Source organism: Lontra canadensis, unplaced genomic scaffold (genome assembly GCF_010015895.1).
Source record: "Lontra canadensis isolate GAN:19392208 unplaced genomic scaffold, GSC_riverotter_1.0 scaffold1, whole genome shotgun sequence".
Taxonomy (NCBI): domain Eukaryota; kingdom Metazoa; phylum Chordata; class Mammalia; order Carnivora; family Mustelidae; genus Lontra; species Lontra canadensis.
Genome location: NW_022630995.1, coordinates 98,218,032 through 98,237,678, shown reverse-complemented (window position 1 = coordinate 98,237,678; position 19,647 = coordinate 98,218,032). Strand labels below are relative to the sequence as shown.

Genomic DNA, 19,647 nt, shown 5'->3' with positions numbered 1-19,647 from the left:
TTGCCTTATTCGTCAGTAATAAAAAAGGAAAAAAAAGCAACCGGGAATAACCATGTTCTGTGTTTGAGCACATGAAGTGATGAATATTTCTCTGATGTCTTAGATGATCTGAAAGCAATAGCCCACCCTCGAAAACACAAACATATTTCATAGGTCTAATTTTTCTCTTCAATGGGTCTCCAATTTCAGCACCACAAAGAATAAAGTTTACGTTTTAAGAACCAGGTGGCATTCTGGTTTACTCAGGTAAGTAGCCAGTTCTGTCACTTCATCAGCTATAACTTTTATGATTCCCATATGTGGCTAAAAAATTACAAGATGTTGTCTATCATATCATTATTGAATTTAAATTACTTATTTACACACAAGGCACTGTCAACCTTTCTCCTCGTGTGATAAGGGATATTAGTAATTATGGAACACAAAAGTGAGGAAGAATAATTTATCATTTTCCAGGACTGGGATGAAGCTTCATAACATTAGCACAATTATCTGTATTTCTTGACTTACGAAATAGGGAAATTATTAAATATTGGGAAAATGGCACAAAAAATGTGACTAAGGAAAAAAATGTATTTTCAAAGGAACTACCACAATCAGCTTTTCCAAGGCATCATTATCCAATTTGTGAATTATTACGCTCTTAATTTCTCTTCCACTCTCCTATTCTTTGTAAGTTCTCCTTTGTTATGGTGAACATAATTAAATGTAAGGAAAGAAAGAAAAAAGGGAGGAAAAGTCAAACTCAGGATTATTCCACGAAAGTGGCATGGAGCATATAAATTTGTGTCAGGGGCACTATGATCCCATTAACTTTGGGGAAAAAAAAACCAAGGGCACAAAGAACATTTTTAGTTAGAATCAGAAAAAGAACAATTAAAAAAATAGATATTTTTAGTCAACTGAGAGTGAAACATTAATAGTTGATAGAAGAAAGCAGAAGCAACCAGTTCCTACTTAGCTGCTAACTCTCTCTCAAACAGAAAAATATACAGATATTTTGATTAAAAATTAGTATACATATTGGTAGTATAAAATACCAAAAAAGTGAAGAAACTGTAAGTGAAAACTTTGGGAATCTAAATGCTCAATACTGAGCATTGGCCACAGAAATTATTAATAATTTCAATAATTAATAATATCAATACTGATGATTTTTCAGTAATGTGAAAAGTAGAAGTAATAGAAGAAAAAACAAGGAAGAATATAAATCCTGCAAAATATAGACAGATTGGTAAAATTTTATATACTTAAGACTAGAATAAATCATTAAAGGGTTTGTTGGTGAAATTTTGCAAAAAAAAATAGGTGCTGTTTTAAAATATTTTATTTCCTTCTTAAAATAAGTAAAATAATACATGGATATATATATATATATATATAACCAGATGACAGCATGAGGTATGTCCAGGTTTCTTATATTATCCTTAGATACTAAATTGAGAAATCTTCTTAAACCTACTAAAAATAGTGGATTTATAACCAACTGAACAGTTCACTTATAATATTGCTTAATTGGTCACATAGTTCCTGTTCTCAGCCCTGATCCATTCAACATTTAACTTTTGTATCAATGAATTAGATTAATCTTCTCAAACTTTGGGTCTGAGAATCATTTCTCTCTATGTATGTATACCTGTTTTTATATCTGTGCCTCAGATGTCCAGAAAATGTGACAGAGAAGAGACGTAATATTTGTTAGATGGCAGAATCAAACCCTGGAGAGAATCTCAACAGAATATACTTATACTATGGGAATAAAAAGATTAGTGTTTGGATCCAATAAAGAAGTTATATAAAAACACAACTGAGGAGCTGAAGGTTAGTGACAGTAAGAAAAAAGGCTTTGGAATTTAAGTTTATAGTAAACATATGCATCAATATATGATATGAGTGCCGATGTTGTTTAAAACTGATCTAATTCCAGGCTATATTAATGTAAACAGAAGCAGGTAGGCTACCTCCCACTTAATCAAGCTGCATTAATGTGTTTATTTTCTGGACATTACCCTTTAAGGAGGACATAGACAGGAACATATGCCATAAGAAAGCACACAATTGTCAAGTGAGGAATGGAGAAAGAAGCTGGGCTGGAGCAGGGGAAGATGAGGTGGGATCTAAGAGCTACTTTAAATAGGTTCAGAACTGCCTGTGGGGCATCATCACCTCGACCACTGCGAGGCAGAATGTAGTGCCTGAAGGTTTGGATGAGAAGGGCTCTGGGGTTCATTTTAACCTTCATTCACTGATTCTATAAAATCACTGGAGGGCTGTCATGTGTAAGAAGAATTAGTTCAAAAGGCAGGACTAAAACTAGAGGTAGAAGAAGTAGAAAACAGCAGATGTTGATTCAAAAGAAGTCACAATAAATACTTGTAGTATAAATGATTTATTAATTACTTTGTAATATTTAGAACTGCCTATAATAATTAGCATGCCTTCTAATATTCAGAATTGTCTATAATTATTAATCTGCTTTGGAAGAGAGTGAGTGAGCTCCTTGCCACTGGAGGTGTTTGAGTAAAACTCAAAGCCATGAGATAAGCATACCCTATAGGAGTTTTTAGGCAATTGGCTGGCTATGAAATGGATTTATTTTGTAGTTACAAGATAGAATTTGGTGTAGCGGCAAGCAAAATCTGTTACCCATATTGTCTGCCTCCTCAGCACCTTTTCAAAGTTGAACAATCAAGATTTATCTAGAAACCCTTTCTGGCATTGCCAAAAGATTTATTATTCTCACAAAAAGCGAATTTTTAGTTCCTGTATTATCCAACAGTTAAAAACACTGCAAGAAAGAAATGTTTCAAATGCATACAACCTTTTTCTATAAAAAGAAATAGAATCTACCTTATAGGACCCTCTTAATGCCATATTAAAAAAATCTTTTGGACCACACCCTCAAACCATGCATTTGTTACACTCAGAAAAATCAGGTTTCAATTTAATTTATTATCAAGGAGGACACAGAGAAAAAGAGATAAAATAATATTAGCCTAAATTAATTCTTTTTCTTAAGATTTGTCAGTAGACCTATAAAGGGCAATTCCAAACAATTCATGAACTTGTTTTTTATTGGTGCGCCATCAAGACCATTTTGTTAGAAATGTTATAAGGGGAAATGTTTCCATTAACCAAACTCTGCAACCACAACACCAAAAACCCAGAAAATATACACAGTGCCTTAAAATAAGAATGTTTCTGGAAGTAGACTGACTAGTATCATAAAGGAAATTATTTGGGTCCAATAAAAAAACATATGAAACTAAGTTTATATTATGATTTTAAATATCTACAAATTTCAGCTACAACCTACACAGGTGTGTCTAACCGATACGATCTTCAGTAATAAACGAACATCTATACTTTTAAGAAAAACCAAAAGGAAATTCCAAAATTTGGGGCCAGACTTTTCCTTAAAGTAGTGACTCTGAAGTGTAAGCCTGTGTTGTTTCTAATTTTAAACATATAAAACTAAAGGACTAAAATTTATCTTTTTACCATTAATTTGCATATTAAATTACTGTTCAATTCTACATGCAACTGGGGTAACTTTGAAAAATCTGTTATTCTACAATTCATATTTCAACAAACTTCTTAAAGATAGCATAAATTATATCGACATCTTGATTTAAAAAACTACCAAGTTCGAGCTAATATTAAGATTTTTCATTTGAGTATGGATGACACACTTTGTTCCATTAGTTTCAGGTATACGACAGTGATGCAAAAACTTTATATGTTATGTTATGCTCACCACTGTAGTGAGCACCTGTCACTGTACAATTCTATTGCAATACCATTGACTATATTTGTTATGCTGTAACTTTTACTCCCATGACTGATTCATTCCATAACTGAATGTTTGTATCCCCTACTCCACTTCCCCCATTTTGTCTATTCTCCCCCTCTCTGACAACAACCCATTTATTCTCCGTATTTACAGGTCAGTTTCAGCTTACTGTTTGTTTATTCATTTTTTTCTTTTAGATTCCATATACGTGTGAAATCATATGTCATTTGTGTTTCTTTGTCTTACTTCATTTAGCATAATACCCTCTAGGTCTATCCATGTTGTTGCAAATGGCAAGATGAACTAGTACTAATTATCACCTTTGAACAGACTGGTATACAAAATAAAAAACTCTACAGAACCTAGATCAACAATCACCAATGTAAGAGGAATTCTATGTAATTTAAAAACAAATGGTATACTAATTAAATTAAAGGGAATAATGTGCCCTTCTTCCTAGAAAATAAATGTCATTAATTGTTTTGTTACCTGTGTGTCTGCATATTTTGATGGACTTTGTTGTCATAGTATCAGAGACAAAATAATCTTAAAATCTAATTCAGGTATTGCAAACTCCAGGGCCAACAGAGATAATAGACATATGTAAATAAATAAAGTAAGTAAGCTAGGTGTCACTGTGTATAATGAAGAACACATGTTCCATCTAAGGCAGATAGACCCAATTCAGCCTCAGCCAATGGAAATTATAAAGGAATGTATACTCACTGGTTCCAATTTTCCAAGAGGAATTAAAAATTATATTGTAATAATTTTCTATATGACAGATGGTAACTACACTTACCATGGTGGACATTTCATTATGTATATAAACATCAAATCATTATGTTGTACACCTGAAACTAATACAACAATGTATGTCCGCTATGCTTTTCTTTTTAAAGATTTTATTTATTTATCTGTCAGAGAGAGGGAGAGTGAGAGAGCACAACCAGGGTGAGCAGCAGGCAGAGGGAGAAGCAGGCTCCCTGCTGAACAAGAATCCTGATTTAGGGATTCGATCCCAGTACCCTGGGATCATGACCTGAGCTGAAGGCAGATGCTTAGCTGACTGAGCCACCCAGGAGTCCCTCAGCTATGCTTTTTAATTAAAAACATTTATATGAAGGGGCACCTGGGTGGCTCAGTGGGTTAAAGCCTCTGCCTTCAGCTCAGGTCATGATCCCAGGGTCCTGGAATTGAGCCCTACATCGGGCTCTCTGCTCAGCAGGGAGCCTGCTTCCTCCTCTCTCTGACTGCTTCTCTGCCTACTTGTAATCTCTGTCTGTCAAATAAATAAAATCTTTAAAAAAAAATTATATGAAATTTCCCAAAACTTAAATGTTAACAAATAATTTGGGAAAGACAAATAAAATTTATCTCATCTCAGAATCTGGTGCACAAACTACCAGCCTGTAGCTTCTCATTTGCCTCATGAGAATTATTAATTCAAAACATAGAGGGAAGGTTGCACAAAATAGTTTACAGACTTCAAAAATAAGGAAAAACAGGGGCGCCTGGGTGGCTCAGTGGGTTAAAGCATCTGCCTTCGGCTCAGGTCATGATCTCAGGGTCCTGGGATCGAGCCCCGCATCGGGCTCTCTGCTCAGCAGAGAGCCTGCTTCCTCCTCTCTCTCTGCCTGCTTCTCCGCCTACTTGTGATCTCCGTCTGTCAAATAAATAAATAAAATCTTTAAAAAAAAATATAAGGAAAAACAAAGACACTGAATTCCTTTCCCCTGCTATAGCCAAGGGTGTTACTACTCTCTACCTTAAAAAGAAATCCCATATAAATTGTGACAGTTTCTCAAACTACTACCCTGTTGGCACATGCCATTTCATTTGACACATTCTAAAAAATCTTAAGTTATTGTAAGAGTTACTACATAAAATTGGGGGTAGATACCACGACTCGAACTTTACATTCTTCTCCGACACATTTTATTAGAAAGACAGGGCTCTAAAGTAGAAATAATACTACAGACCGGTGTAGAGTTACAGCATTCACGGTCAACATTGTGCCGGGGACACAGGAAGCCTTCTCGATTTCGATTTTGTTTGACTTTTCTGCCTCAAAGTGTAAAATGAAGGCTGAAGTTGTAAATCTCTACATTAATTTTCCGAGCAAATCTGAAACGTCTAATAGATCTCCAGACATTCCCCTCTTCCTGTAACTCCTCAGAATTAATTTCCTTTTATAACATTATCGAATAATTGTGAATGACTACCAAACAAAAGTTTGAAAGTAATTTTGTACTAAGCCCCCCAAAAAGCAACAAAAATGGCTTTATCAAAAAATGGCTTTATAAGGTTATATTCTAAAATTTCCCAACACTGAAGTTTCTTTAGAAACTTTACTTTGTATGGAGTGATGGGTGTTGTACAAAAACAATGAATCTTGGAACACTGCATCACAAACTAATGATGTATTACATGGTGACTAACAGCACAATACAAAAATAAATAAAGGACTATATTTTTATGTAAAAAAAAAAAAAGAAACTTCATTTTTTCAAAGTCAAAATAATGTGTTTACCTATAGCACAAAATGAAAGTGGTGAGCATAGGGGTGAAGTTTTCAATTTAAACAGAATAGCTATCTACTTGGCAGTCAAAGAATAACATACAATTAAAGGGTAAAATATTTCTTACTATTGTTTTCATTATCAAAATTATACTGATTGTTATATAGATTATAAAGTCTTTAAACAATAAAGACACAATACCAAAGAAATGTTTAAAAAATCAATAAAAATGGTTAAGTTATAGCTAGCAGTTTTTTATCAAATGATGGAAAACTGCTATGCTAAAAAGGCAAAACAGTTTCTGATTTCCAAAACACCTGATCAAACTATATTAATGATTTACAATCTTTCCAATATTTACTTTCTCAAAGAACAGTTCAGTGGCATAAAAAATATATCGAGAGTAATGAAAAATCAGGACTGAAAAATTACAAGGTGCTGCTATAACATACATTCAATTCAAAGAATACTATATGCATCCCTTTCATATCAAAAAGTTTATATCCCTAAAAGGAAATTCTGGTGCTGACATTCTAGAACCTTATGACTTCCTCAACCACTAAGAAATATAAAGAAGAGAGATAGCTAAGAAAATGCTAATGGGTTGTGAGCTAGGTCTCAAACTTTTCCTGATATTCAAGTCAAGGTAAGTATTGATCAAATAATTAACTAATTAGTATTAAGCAAAAAAAGCTTAAGCTTAATCAGTAGACTCTACAACAATGTCAAAGCCAATTTTTGATGTGCTACTCAGGAACTGTCATCATGATGGTTTCTGTCTTACTTTGTAAAGGACCACTGAGAACAGTTTTCCTTACAGGCTAAGACGTTCAGGAAGAAAAATTAAGCATTAAATTATTAAAAGTTAGTTTTTATTCTCTTTAAACAATTCTGCAATGCCACACTGAATAGAAAGGCAATTTTAAACAAAGAGTTAAGGAAGATATATCAATTTAATCCAATAAAACTTCAGAGATTGCTTTGAATGTTTGCCCTTCTTTCCATCCTCCCTCCCTCCTACATTCCCACCTTCCTTCCTTCCTTCTTTCCTTTCCTTTTCTTTGTTCTCTTTTCTTCTTTCTTTCTGCAATACTTTGACTATATTCTCTATGCTATACTTTGCATTTCTGTGACTTATTTGTTTGATAATTGGAAGTCTGTACCTCTTAATCCTTTTTATCTATTTTGACCATCCTTCCCACCCTCCAGCCCCTCCCTTCTAGCAACCACCAGTTTGATCTCTGTATTTAAGAGTCTGCCTGTTTTCATTGTTGGCTTGCTCCTTTGTTTTGTTTTTTAGATTTCACATATAAGCATAATCATATGGGGTTTTTTTTTTTTCTGACTTATTTCACTTAGCATAAGACCCTCTAGGTCTATCGATGTTGTCACAAATGGCAAGATTTCATTCTATTTTATGGCTGAGTAAGACATTGTGTATGTACAGGTATATTGTGTATTTATATATGTGTGTGTGTGTGTGTGTGTGTGTGTGTGTGTGTGTGTGTGTATTCTTTATCCATTCTTCTATTGATGGATACTTAGATTGCTTCCGTATCTTGGATACTGTAAATAATGATGGAATAAATACAGAGTTGCATATATCTTTTTGGATTAGTGTTTTCATTTTCTTTGGGTAGATCCCAGTAGTAGAATTACTGAATCATCTGGTATTCTTATTTTTAATTTTTGGAGGAACCTCCATACTGTTTTCCACAGTGGTTGCACTCCCACCAATAGTGCCCGAGGGTTCCCTTTCCACCATGTCCTTGTCAATACTCGTTATTTCTTGTCTTTTTGAAACTGGCCATTCTGACTGGGTGTGGGGTGATTATGTCACTGTGGTTTTGATTTACATTTCCCTGAGGATTAGTGATGTTGAGCACCTTTTCTTTTTTTTTTTAAGATTTTATTTATTTATTTGACAGAGAGAGATCACAAGTAGACAGAGAGGCAGGCAGAGAGAGAGAGGGAAGCAAGCTCCCTGCTGAGCAGAGAGCCCGATGCGGGACTCAATCCCAGGACCCTGAGATCATGACCTGAGCCGAAGGCAGCGGCTTAACCCACTGAGCCACCCAGGCGCCTGAGCACGTTTTCATGTGTCTGTTGGCCTCTGCCTATCTTTTCCTAATAGGAATTAGAGAATAAACAAAAGTAGGTTCACATTTAAAGGTATCTAGATCTTGTATATATAAATAATAATCTGTACTCATGGGGTACTGTTTCATAAAGATAATATAAGCAACTGCAATTTTAAGTAAATATTCACACAATCTATACATGTATATAAAATATCTCTGTAGATGGAATAATTCCTTAATGAAAATTGATATACGTACAAACACCTACATACAGAGTGATATTCAGTATAGTATTTTAATTGACTAGCTGTGTAAAAGGCAAGTGTCTGATAATTTTTAATATGAGAAACACCTTGTAAGCCTTGAAAAAGACCAAGTAACACAGTCTACATAGCTTAGAACCAGGAATGTTTTAGAAGATTCTCTGGTGTGCTCTGCATTTGGGGAGGTCTCCCTGAGTCACACCCCTCATTCCATACTTCCTACCTTACCAGCAGAATGTCCCTTCAGCCATCCTGAAAATCTCACAAGGTGATCACCTCCTCTAAGTCACAGTGGGCTCAAGACTTGGGTGAGATGGCGAGGTTGGGCCACAATTTTAATAGATTAACTCAGCTTCTGAAAATAAACTTGATGAAAAGCCCAAGGAATAAAGAAATTAAAACAACAGAATCTTAATCTTAATAATCTTAATCTTAATAAAAAAAAAGATTGGTGATATCTCATTCAGTCTTTTTTTTTTCTCACTTGCCAAGAAACTCAGATTGTTCAGACTGATATGAAGACATGGGAAGGAGGCAGGACTTACCATCTGTTGCCCCCTGCACCTCCTAAGGTTATATTTAGTTTCTCTACTTCACATCACTTCACACGGGCTTCAAACCATAACAACATTGACACTGACACATCAATTTCTCTCCTCTTGCTCACCCATCATCATTTTCCCATCTTCGTTCTCAATTCCAATGAATTCCTTCAGGCCTGTCACTAACTAAAGTTCCTGTCTTGGAACGAATGTTACTAGTTTTTTGATGTTTTGAACACTACATTAGAAGGTTTTTATACCAGCTTTTCCATCACTAAGGTTCCTTTATTAACAGATTCATGCCATACTCACAAGTTAATAAAGCACGATAAGACTGCCCAATTTTTTTGGTATAAGGAACTATGGGAACAATAATGTTGCATTATTACTATTGCTGTTATTTTTACTCTTATTACTACCGTTTTTTTTTTAATTTGTGTGTGTGTTGAATCATTCAAGTTTCTTTGTGCTAAATATTAAAAAAAAAAAACTAGTGATCAGTAAAGACTTCTTTGAATATCAATATTTTTCAAACAAAATTTAACTGATTTCTAAAGAGAGGAAAATCAAAGCTTCCTGCCTCCCTCAAAAGTCACTATAGAAATGCATTTGAAGTAGGTTCTTGTAACTGACATTATTTTTCGACAAAGCCAGTCCTGTTTGCCACTTGTGATTTACAGGCTATGTCTGCTACCAGGAGCTGCTGGACACATTAGTGCAGGTATGCTTATGAAAGGGTGCTGCTGTCTGGCACTAAATGACTTTCCAGAGACCCATCTCATTCAGACCTACAGGAACTGTTCTCCCTAAACACAGTCTGTCAATGCATAAACCATTATTTCACCCATTCTGAAGGGAAGAATCAAAAATATAGTCCTATATTCTAGTCCCTTCTGCAAATCCTGATGCACCATTAAAAACCTGCTGTTTCATACTTTCTTGATTTCTACTTGGTGAATGCACTTCACTAACATTTTTGTTGCTGCATTTGGAAATGTTGGAAAAAGAAGGGTGGGAATTGTGTTGGATTTTATTAGTGTAAATTGCTTTTAATTTTCTATATTTCCTACTTGAAATATGCTCATTGTTCATATATATTACCAACTACAGTATGATCAATTTTCTGTCCATTCAAATACAAATTTTAACATATTTCCCTAAAGGCTTACTTTCTCTTCCTTATTTAATATTGAAAGTCACCAACCCCAAATCTATCTTTCCTTGCACATTTTATTATATGCTTCATTTGCAGCATTAATGCAAACCATAGCTCCATACTTCTATGGATTAATAAACACAAGATTCTTACATATGATTTCAAGTGAAAATTAACTTGCTTACATACACAATAAAAAAGAATAAAATATGTATAGTTTTGTATTTGATAGAAGATCATGAATGTATCAAGGAATTATTTAAATTATTTAGAAAATACCTCTAGGCACTTACAAAAATTCAGACAAAAATATAAATGGAATAATATTAAATATATATACATGTATCCTTTCTCATCTGAAAATTTTCATTCCATTCATTTTTAAGAAAAATGTGTAGCGGTGTACATTAGCCTGAGAAGATTGAAAGGTATATATCCTTTCAATAAATCATGTACAAAATAAATCATGTACAAAAGTAAAAAGGAGACTACTGTAGTTTATTTAACCAATGAGTATAAGACTGGGGACAAATGAAATCTTTCCTTTACTTCATAAAATGGAATGAGTAATTATTTTATTGTGAAGGTCACTACATTAAAAACATTGAAAGAAAACCCCATTGCTATTTAAACTAGTTAGAATCATTCTCCAGAATTCCTTGTCAGAGGATATGTTTAGGATGGATTTTTATTTAATTTTAATACATCCATGGTCATTAATAGAATCTTTAGGTAAAGGCTCAAATCTCAAGCTTTCCACTATTTTGTTGTCGTTGTTTTAATACAAGGGTTTGCAAATTGTTCATTTTTACTTCTAAATGTTTTGTATAAAAGTTTACCTAACTGGATTACTATATTTACAGGCTTACTTACATAATTTTTTTACATTAGACAAAAATGTACAAGACTTATAGTGTTTTCTTTTTCTTATTTGATGGGCTCACCCATACAACCAACAACTGAGATATAATTCACAAAACTGAATTCCAAGGGAAATATTGTCTACATACTAACAATTGTATGCAAAAATAACTTATTTATTTCAAATTGACCCACATCGGGACACATATACAAATGTTCCCAGGTTTAATTCAATATCAGTTCTTAGTGGTTTGAAGTACGACAGAGAACACTCAAAAGAGAACTCTGATTATAAAAAATACAGTACGAACGTTTGCAAATCTTAACGAGCTTGCTGTTTCCATGCCAACTTCTGCTGAATCTGGAAAGCATTAAAATAATTTTTTCACAATTTATTTCTTTCCATTGTGTTATATCCCTTCCCTTTTCACAGGCAATACATTCAGTACCAAATGAGTAGTGTATTCATTAGGGCTGAAGAGAAAGGCAAGGGTTAAGTAAATAATAACATCAAATTAATATCCAGGCCTAAATGTTTTAGCAGAGCCAAAGAATCTGTTTAATCATTCAAGTCAACAAAGGTTAAGATAATAAAATAAACTTCTAAATGCTTTCCTTTTCTGGAACTTAATCTTTCTTGCTGAAGATGTTTTTAAGATGCTATCAGTTTTGCATAGTCCCAGCTGTTATGAAAATTTACTTGAATACATGGGGAAGAGAAAGAATTTTATGAAAAGAGTTAAGCGGAGCTCCTGGGTGGTTTACTGAAACTGTGAGAGCCCAGCACTCATTTAAAACCAGCTGTTGGCTGATGATGTTAAGACTAATAACCACTAAATCTTTCACTTATCAGGCCTCTGTGTTATTTGGCAAGGTGTTGGTAGCCAACTGATTAGAAGATTAATATATAGTCAAAAGATAAATTCATGATGTTTATTCATTTTATTACTCAAGTTTGATTAGTAAACTTACCACAATTTCAGAGCAACATAGTACCCTAATTTAAACAGACAGTACTAAGCATTAGAACAGTTTTGCTTATTTTTAAAAATATGTTTTTAAGTCACTAAGATAGGGAAAAGAAATATGAGCCACTAATATCAAAGCCTTGAGTACCACTGTGATTCCCAGGGCTGTGGTTCATGACAAGGGCAGAGGCTCTTAAGAACTGGGCAAACAAGAAGTCCTCTTAGAAGACCAATGGTAGTAGTAATAATGGGTGCAGAAAACAATGGGAAAAGTCTTGAAGGTCTTGAGTCTTTTACACTTGACATTCAGGTTCTGTGACTGATGAAGAAATATAAAACAATCTTTTGCAAAGAGAGGCTCAGAATAAAAGTGGAATCAAGGGGCACCTGGGTGGCTCAGTGGGTTAAAGCCTCTGCCTTCGGCTCAGGTCATGGTCCCGGGGTCCCGGGATCAAGCCCCGCGTTGGGCTCTCTGCTCCGAGGGGAGCCTGCTTTCTCATCTCTCTGCCTGCTTGTGATCTTTGTCTCTCAAATAAGTGAAATCTTAAAAAAAAAAAAAAAAAGTGGAATCAAAGTATCTTGGAGAACATGTAAATACAGCATTATAAACAGCAAAAAACAGACTTTATTTATCTGGTTATCTATCCTAAAGAAAAAAGTCACTAATAGTTAATATAGGAGGATTTTGATATTATACTATAATTTTCAAATTGGTTCCAACAAGTTGAGAAGAAAAATTGCATTATAACGAGGTAACTGGGTATTCTGATGTCCCTTGGATGGGGATTAGCATTCCCCTGCCCAATTACGTTACCTGAGGTTCCTGGGTATGACTGTGATGCATTCACCCATTTGTTTTCTGGAGGGTCAACAGTGAATGAATTGTAAAGACTGAGGTTACCATGACTACAAATAAAAAAGATGCTCCTATTTGCACTTGTGTTCCCCCAGACTTTTCACTTTCACTCACGGAGGCATGGAACTTAAAAGTTGAAAAGGTACTAGCAGCCACCTGAAGGCAGCTTACGATCGTGTAAAGAGAACAGAATTTGAAATCTGGGTCTGACTCCCAGCATTGTCTTTTGGTAGATGTGTGTATGTGAACTTGTAGAAATCATTTAACCTGCTTGAGCTCAATCCTCACCAGGAAAAAAAAAAAAGGATCATATTATGGGGCATCTGGGTAGCTCAGTTGGTTAGGCACTAGACTGTTGGTTTTAGCTCAGGTCATAATTGCATGGGCCATGAGATCAAGTCCCCACTTGGGCTCAACACTCATCAGGGTGTCTGCTTGAGATACTCTTTCTCCCTCTCCTTTTGCCCCTCCCCCCACTTTCACACTCTCTCTCTAAAACAAATAAATAGATCTTTAAAAACCGGCCATATTATTTATTATGCTGTTAACTAACTCACTGCATTAATTTTAAGGATAAATGAGAAAATATATGGAAAATGTGATCTGGAAGTACCCAGCCTCAAAACCTGACTCTGCCACTGACTGGCTTTATTGTGGACAAAATAGTTAAACCTTCTAAATCTTGGTTTCTTCATCTGTTCAATGGAAACAATGAAAGCAACTATTTTGTAGGGCTGTTGAAATAAGATACGTCTTCATAGAATGGTTAGTGCATCTTAAGAGATCAATAAAATTGCTTATCATTATTATTGGTGTTATTATTTGAGCCATAGGTATTTTTTGTCGTCCCTGTTGTTTCATATTGAGGTTGATGACTTCAATAACTAACTTGTTAGTAGGGGAGCAGCCTGACCCACTGGGAAAGGTACAAACAAGGGGTTGAGAGACCTGGATGTGAATTCATTTTCCTACCACTTACAAATTATGTAAACTTGGGCAAGTGAGTTCACCCCAGATTCCTCATGTGCAATATGGTGAGAATGATCAGCTTTGATCAGTCAAGGATTTGTTATAGGTTTTCTCATACACTTTCTTATTTAATCCCTGTCATAACCTGAGGGGCAGATAGTGGGAGAGTTAGAATTTGGTCCCATCCAGTCTGACCCCAGCCCATGTGTATATAATCATCTCACCCCACTGCATGCACTTTTCCTACTTTTCTTCCCTCATATCCTATCTTGCTGAGATAGGCTCGGAGATGCTGTGTGCAACTTGCCTAATTACTTGTAAGACTAATAATTATAACTATGACATGTGAGGTGTAACTTCTTGGTCTAATGTTTGTTCAGCCTAGGAATGCCCCTACAACTCCCTGACAGCAGGTCTCCAACCTCTGCTTGATTGCAGGGTACAGTCATAGCCTTAGAACTCTGTGCCACAAACTTAGGATGAAACAGAGTGAAGTCTTGGTGACTGACATCACAGAAAAAGTGCCATCCCTACCATACAGCCCAATGGCCTAACCGAAGAAGTATGGACAATTTGCACAAATGCACTGAAGATTAATGGCAAATCTGTAACAACATCTCCCCAGGAAACAAGGAGGAAACATCAGGATGCATTCAGCTGTGGAAATCTAACAACCACTGTCTTGTAGAATAAAACCAAACAATATCTATGGTTTCTATATTAAACCTAAAATTGTACACTCAAAATTGGTTCAATGAACACTGACAGAAAGCTCATGCCAAAAAAGTTAGCCCACTTTCTTCTGCACTAAATCATATGCCATCAACAATATTCAAAGATAGTCAACGTTCGTCCCATTTACCTTTTAACTTCTCGCAATCCGGCTTCTACTTCTTAACAAAATGTACTCCCTAAATATCTCATGACTCCAAAACAACAAAATCATAGGCTTTTTATAGACTTCATCCCTATGGTTTTCTTTTTATAAAGAGGATTTCATTGGCCACATTTTTTTTTCTTTTCTCTTTTATTTTTTAACTTAGCTCCTCCATTAATGTTCAAATTTTGTAGTGTCCTGGTTTTGACTTTGAATGAATGCTCGTTCTCTTTTCTGACTCTCTTTCTTTAACCCACTCCCTAAATGTGGATATTTCTAAGTGGTTCTCACGTCACACTTTCATGCACAATTTTCCACTTCCACTTTCTATTCTCACTGGGGACACTCCAGCTATGGAACGGTTATGATACCACCTCAGATTCCCAGTCTCGTGCTTCCAATTGTTGCTACATTATTCCAGTGAAATAATTCATCCAGATCACAAATTCAACAGGACTAAATATTAACATATTTATACTTCTGACTGTCTTCTGACCAATTTTATCAAGCCAGAAACTTCAGCCCTATCCTTACCCACTTTCTCAAAATTAGTCCCTACATACAATTTAATAATTCATGCTCAATTTTCACCTTAGTATCTTCCTATTTTATTCCCTAACTGCAGTTTTTTGTTTGTTTGTTTTTTAACTTGACCCTGGCCACAAATTACCAATGATCACAGCTTTGGATATAAATCCCATATGGATTGAATTAATCTCCTACCCTCTGCTTAAAGACTCTTTCTTATTAATTTCTCCTCTACTAATGTCAACCCTGGTTTTTCTTCTTTGAGTTTTTGTTTGGCACTTGTGGCAATTCCTATTGGTGAGATTGAAAACATGCCCCATAGAACTAATGAAGTTGAAACTAGCAGAAAATTCGGTTTGTTTTTCAGAGAACCATTTTCCCCCAATCAGCTATTGTGTCTTTTCAGACCCCACTAATAAATCCAATAGCAGTCTCCACAGAAACCTAGACTCAAGGTCAACTGATATGATTCCAGCATATAAACAGGTATGATCCTGCATTCAAGCAATGCCTTGGAGAGATAATGAGCCCAAGATCCCACCCAAATTATACTAGCTCCTAGACGATTCCCATAGCCCTTTCCCCTTGTCCAATAGTTAGATTTGCCTCAGTATAATGTTAAAGGCTTTGCCCAAGGAGGAGCACAAGTTTGATTAACATAATGTACAATGCATGTATAAGCATGTTTTCTCAGTATGCCTGTGCAACCTTATGCCTGCCTTTATATGTGATGGCAAATCCCCCTTTTCTGAATATTTATCCTAATCAGAAATAAAAGGAACCCACTCACCCCTTCTCAGTGAGTCATAGCTTTGGAAATTATGCCTTGTGATCTCCTTATATGCTGCAAATAATGTTTCCTTTATGTGACAACTCCACTTAGTGTGGTCTCTATCTGTAACTTATCAATGAGCAAACTCACATTGGTTTGATTACAAGATGACCCAACTTTCCTTTTCAACACCAATCTCTTTGGCTCACTTCCAGCTACAAAGTAACTATGTGACACTGTCTGGCTAATGAGATGTGATCTGAAGTCTACTATGAAATTCATGGGAAAATTTTTGTTTTCTTGATAAAGACTCCTCCCCCTTTATTCTCCCTGCTGATACATATGTGATGGCTGGACTTGAAACAGCCTTCTTACAACCATAAAGGAAATGCCAAGAGTGATTCACAGAGGCTTCCATAGTTACATCATTGAATTATGTTAATCACACCACCAACTACCTTCTTCAAACTTCTCATTATATAAGAATAAACTAATATTGCAGTCTGCATAAGAAACATGGAGCTCTCTCTCATATTTTGGTGACTCTTTGGAATTCCTTCTTTGGCTCACCAACATAGCCCCTCCCCACTGCTGAGCTTCTCATTCTGACAGAGCTTTCTGCTGAATGTGACCCCTTACCTCCAAGGAAGGGGTATTTCAGTGTTTCAAACTGAGCCAGCCCATCCTCTCTGCTCACTTCTCCCTGAAGACTGGTCATTACCCCTACAGCCCAGGTTCTTATGAACTTGTCCTGGGTGACTGACAGTTTCTGGTCTTCTTTCAAGTCTCTTTCAATTCCACTCTATATGAGATACCATCATCAGGAAGATTTTCACAAAGAACATTTGGTAATAATACCAAAGAGTCCAGTGGTAATATACATCAAATAATGTACTAAAAAAATCTTCAATGTCTCCTTTCTGCCTATCACACTAAAACACTCAAAATACTTCATAATATAACTTCAGTAAAAAAAAAAAAATCAGCCTACATGATGTAATTTTTCTATATTTAGCTTATATCCTTGGCAAATAAAAAATGTTATTGTCTTTAAATGAATCCTGTCATTTCCGAATTGTATAGTACTGTTTATACTATTTCTTCTTTCTGGAATGTGTAATGTCTTCCCTCTTCATCTTCTCTTCTAAAGATTATCCATTTATCAAGTCCTAGCTCAAGTGTCACCACTTCCACTGTGTCCAATGATTCTTTAAAATGGAGGAATTTTTACTTATCTAGCATCTCTTGGTATTGTTATTTAAGGCATTTAACACAACCAAATAGTTTTCTCACTTGAGTACCCATGAGATTATCAGCAACTTGAGGGCAGTAATGATGTAATAATATTTTATTTTAACATTCAACAAGTATTTATTGAGTCCTTCTTGTTCTAGCTGATGGTATAAACAAGATAGACCAAGCCCTTGTTCTCATAGAGTTTATGTAAATGGTACAGCATGTTTTACAGATAACAAGCAAGTAAATAAATAAACAAAATAGGAGAATCTCAGATTCAGATTGAGTAGTCGGAGAAGTCTCACCAAGGAAGTATTTGAGATGAAATCTCAATCACCAGAAGACCAGAAGACAGCAAATAGAAAGTCATCCAGCTGGGAGTGAGTGTGATGTGTCTGAAGTACACATAGAGGACTTTGTGGCTGGAGCATGGTCGGGTGGAAGAGAAGAGTGGTGTGAGATAAGGTTAGAGACTTAAGCAAAGGCCAGATCTTGAAGGTTCATGAAGGGTTTGGATTTCATCTTGAGGTTTAAACCAGGGAGTAAAATGATCTGATTTATAATACAAAATGATCTCTCTGGCTGCTGTGTAAAAAATGGATTATACAGGGTCAAGAGTAGAAGCAAGATTACTTGGAAGGCTGCCACCATAGTCAAGAAGATGAGATGATAGTAGGTTGAATTTGATGGTAGTAGAAGAGAGAGAAAGAGGATCCATTTATAGTTTCTATAATATTAAGCATGGTATCTTGAAGATAAAAGAAATTCAATGTATATTGCTAAATATATGTACAAGTATTTCCAAATAGTTTTATCCTTCTTAATGTCTTTATTATCTTCAACACTTTCCTGTTTTGAATTGCATAACATGACTTAATATATTCCTGTTTGACAGTTGGGAAGCCAGAAAGAAAAAAAAGGGGGGGGGGGGGGGAACCCCTATTTAAGGAAACAGTAGAAATCCTATAACAGTTGATAAGCTAACAAAGAACTGAAATGGTGAAGGGTCATATTGTTAATGACAGAAGAAATAAATTACTTGAAACAAATGGTAAAAAGTTGAATTCAAAAACTATGATAGGATAAAAATGGGCAGGGTATTCAAATACAAAGATCGACATTTTAGAAAAGAGAGTCTCCATGAATGTTAGCTGGAATAGTGTGCCTACAGAGGATGTGAGTAAAGTGAATTCTCATTAAAATTGAAGACCTTTCCTGTTCTAACTTACTTTTGATTTCTCTGGAAATTATAAACCACTCACTTTACTATGTTGATATGATAAATTTCCTAATCAGTAGCTAATACTTTCTTACTAGAAAGTAAGTTTTATTTTTGGGGGACCATTATCTGTGACCTGCCTTGTTTCTAAATTAGGAATCTGAGAAAAGGTGATATTTGGTAGGTTCTTATTCTATTTCACACATACCTCCCAGGACATTTTAGATTTTTAATCCATGAAGATTCACCTTGCATGATAAAATCAATCCAAATGCCTTCAAACAAAAAGCAAAATTCTGGGGAAAATGGGATCAATTTTTGCCACTTTCCACCTGAAATGCTAAATGGGCCCTGAACCGTGTGAAACTTGGCCTCAGTCTGTGTGAAAACTGGCTGAAATCTGTATGAAAGGCAGTCTAGGCTCGTCAAAGTAGTTCATGAACTTTGGCCAAACTTGCAAGGAAACTGGTCCAAGTCTTAGTTTGTAATGCAACATGAAACCAGGTGATTTTCACATGGTTTCAGGTTTCATCCTGAAAATTTGGCCTGGCTTTATCATCCATCATCACTTTTTGGAACGATGAAAGCCAACACACCTTTTTGAAAATGAGGACTGCGTGCATGCTGATGACAGCTAAGCTGCGAACCACCCCTTTACTTCCTTTGCCAAAAGATTTCTCAGAATGGAAACAGTTTCTCTCTTACCTGGAAAGGGTAAGTTAAGTGATTTTGAGATTTCGTGTGTAAAGAAATGATACTCAATACATGGAGACGTGCTATGTGAAATAATCACCACATACATAGCAAGTGGCTATCCTCTAATCATTTAAGGTTATGAGAATTTTATTCCATTCGCATCCACAACAGATACCATGATGTTTAATCTCCTCAACCACTAACATGAGGTTTTAGCTTGAAGCTAGTCATCAGCTAGAATGACTGCATGAGAAACAAAATGCTCGGAGGCATGGTCATTATTTTTATATAAAGAAATGGCTGAAGAG

The 19,647-nt window shown here is 35.4% G+C and overlaps 1 protein-coding gene across 6 annotated transcripts in view; it reads right to left on the bottom strand.

The window, feature by feature from the left end:
• Positions 1-19,647, bottom strand: part of COL25A1 (collagen type XXV alpha 1 chain) — a 451,863-nt gene that overhangs the window by 129,163 nt on the left and 303,053 nt on the right. The window lies entirely within an intron of this gene.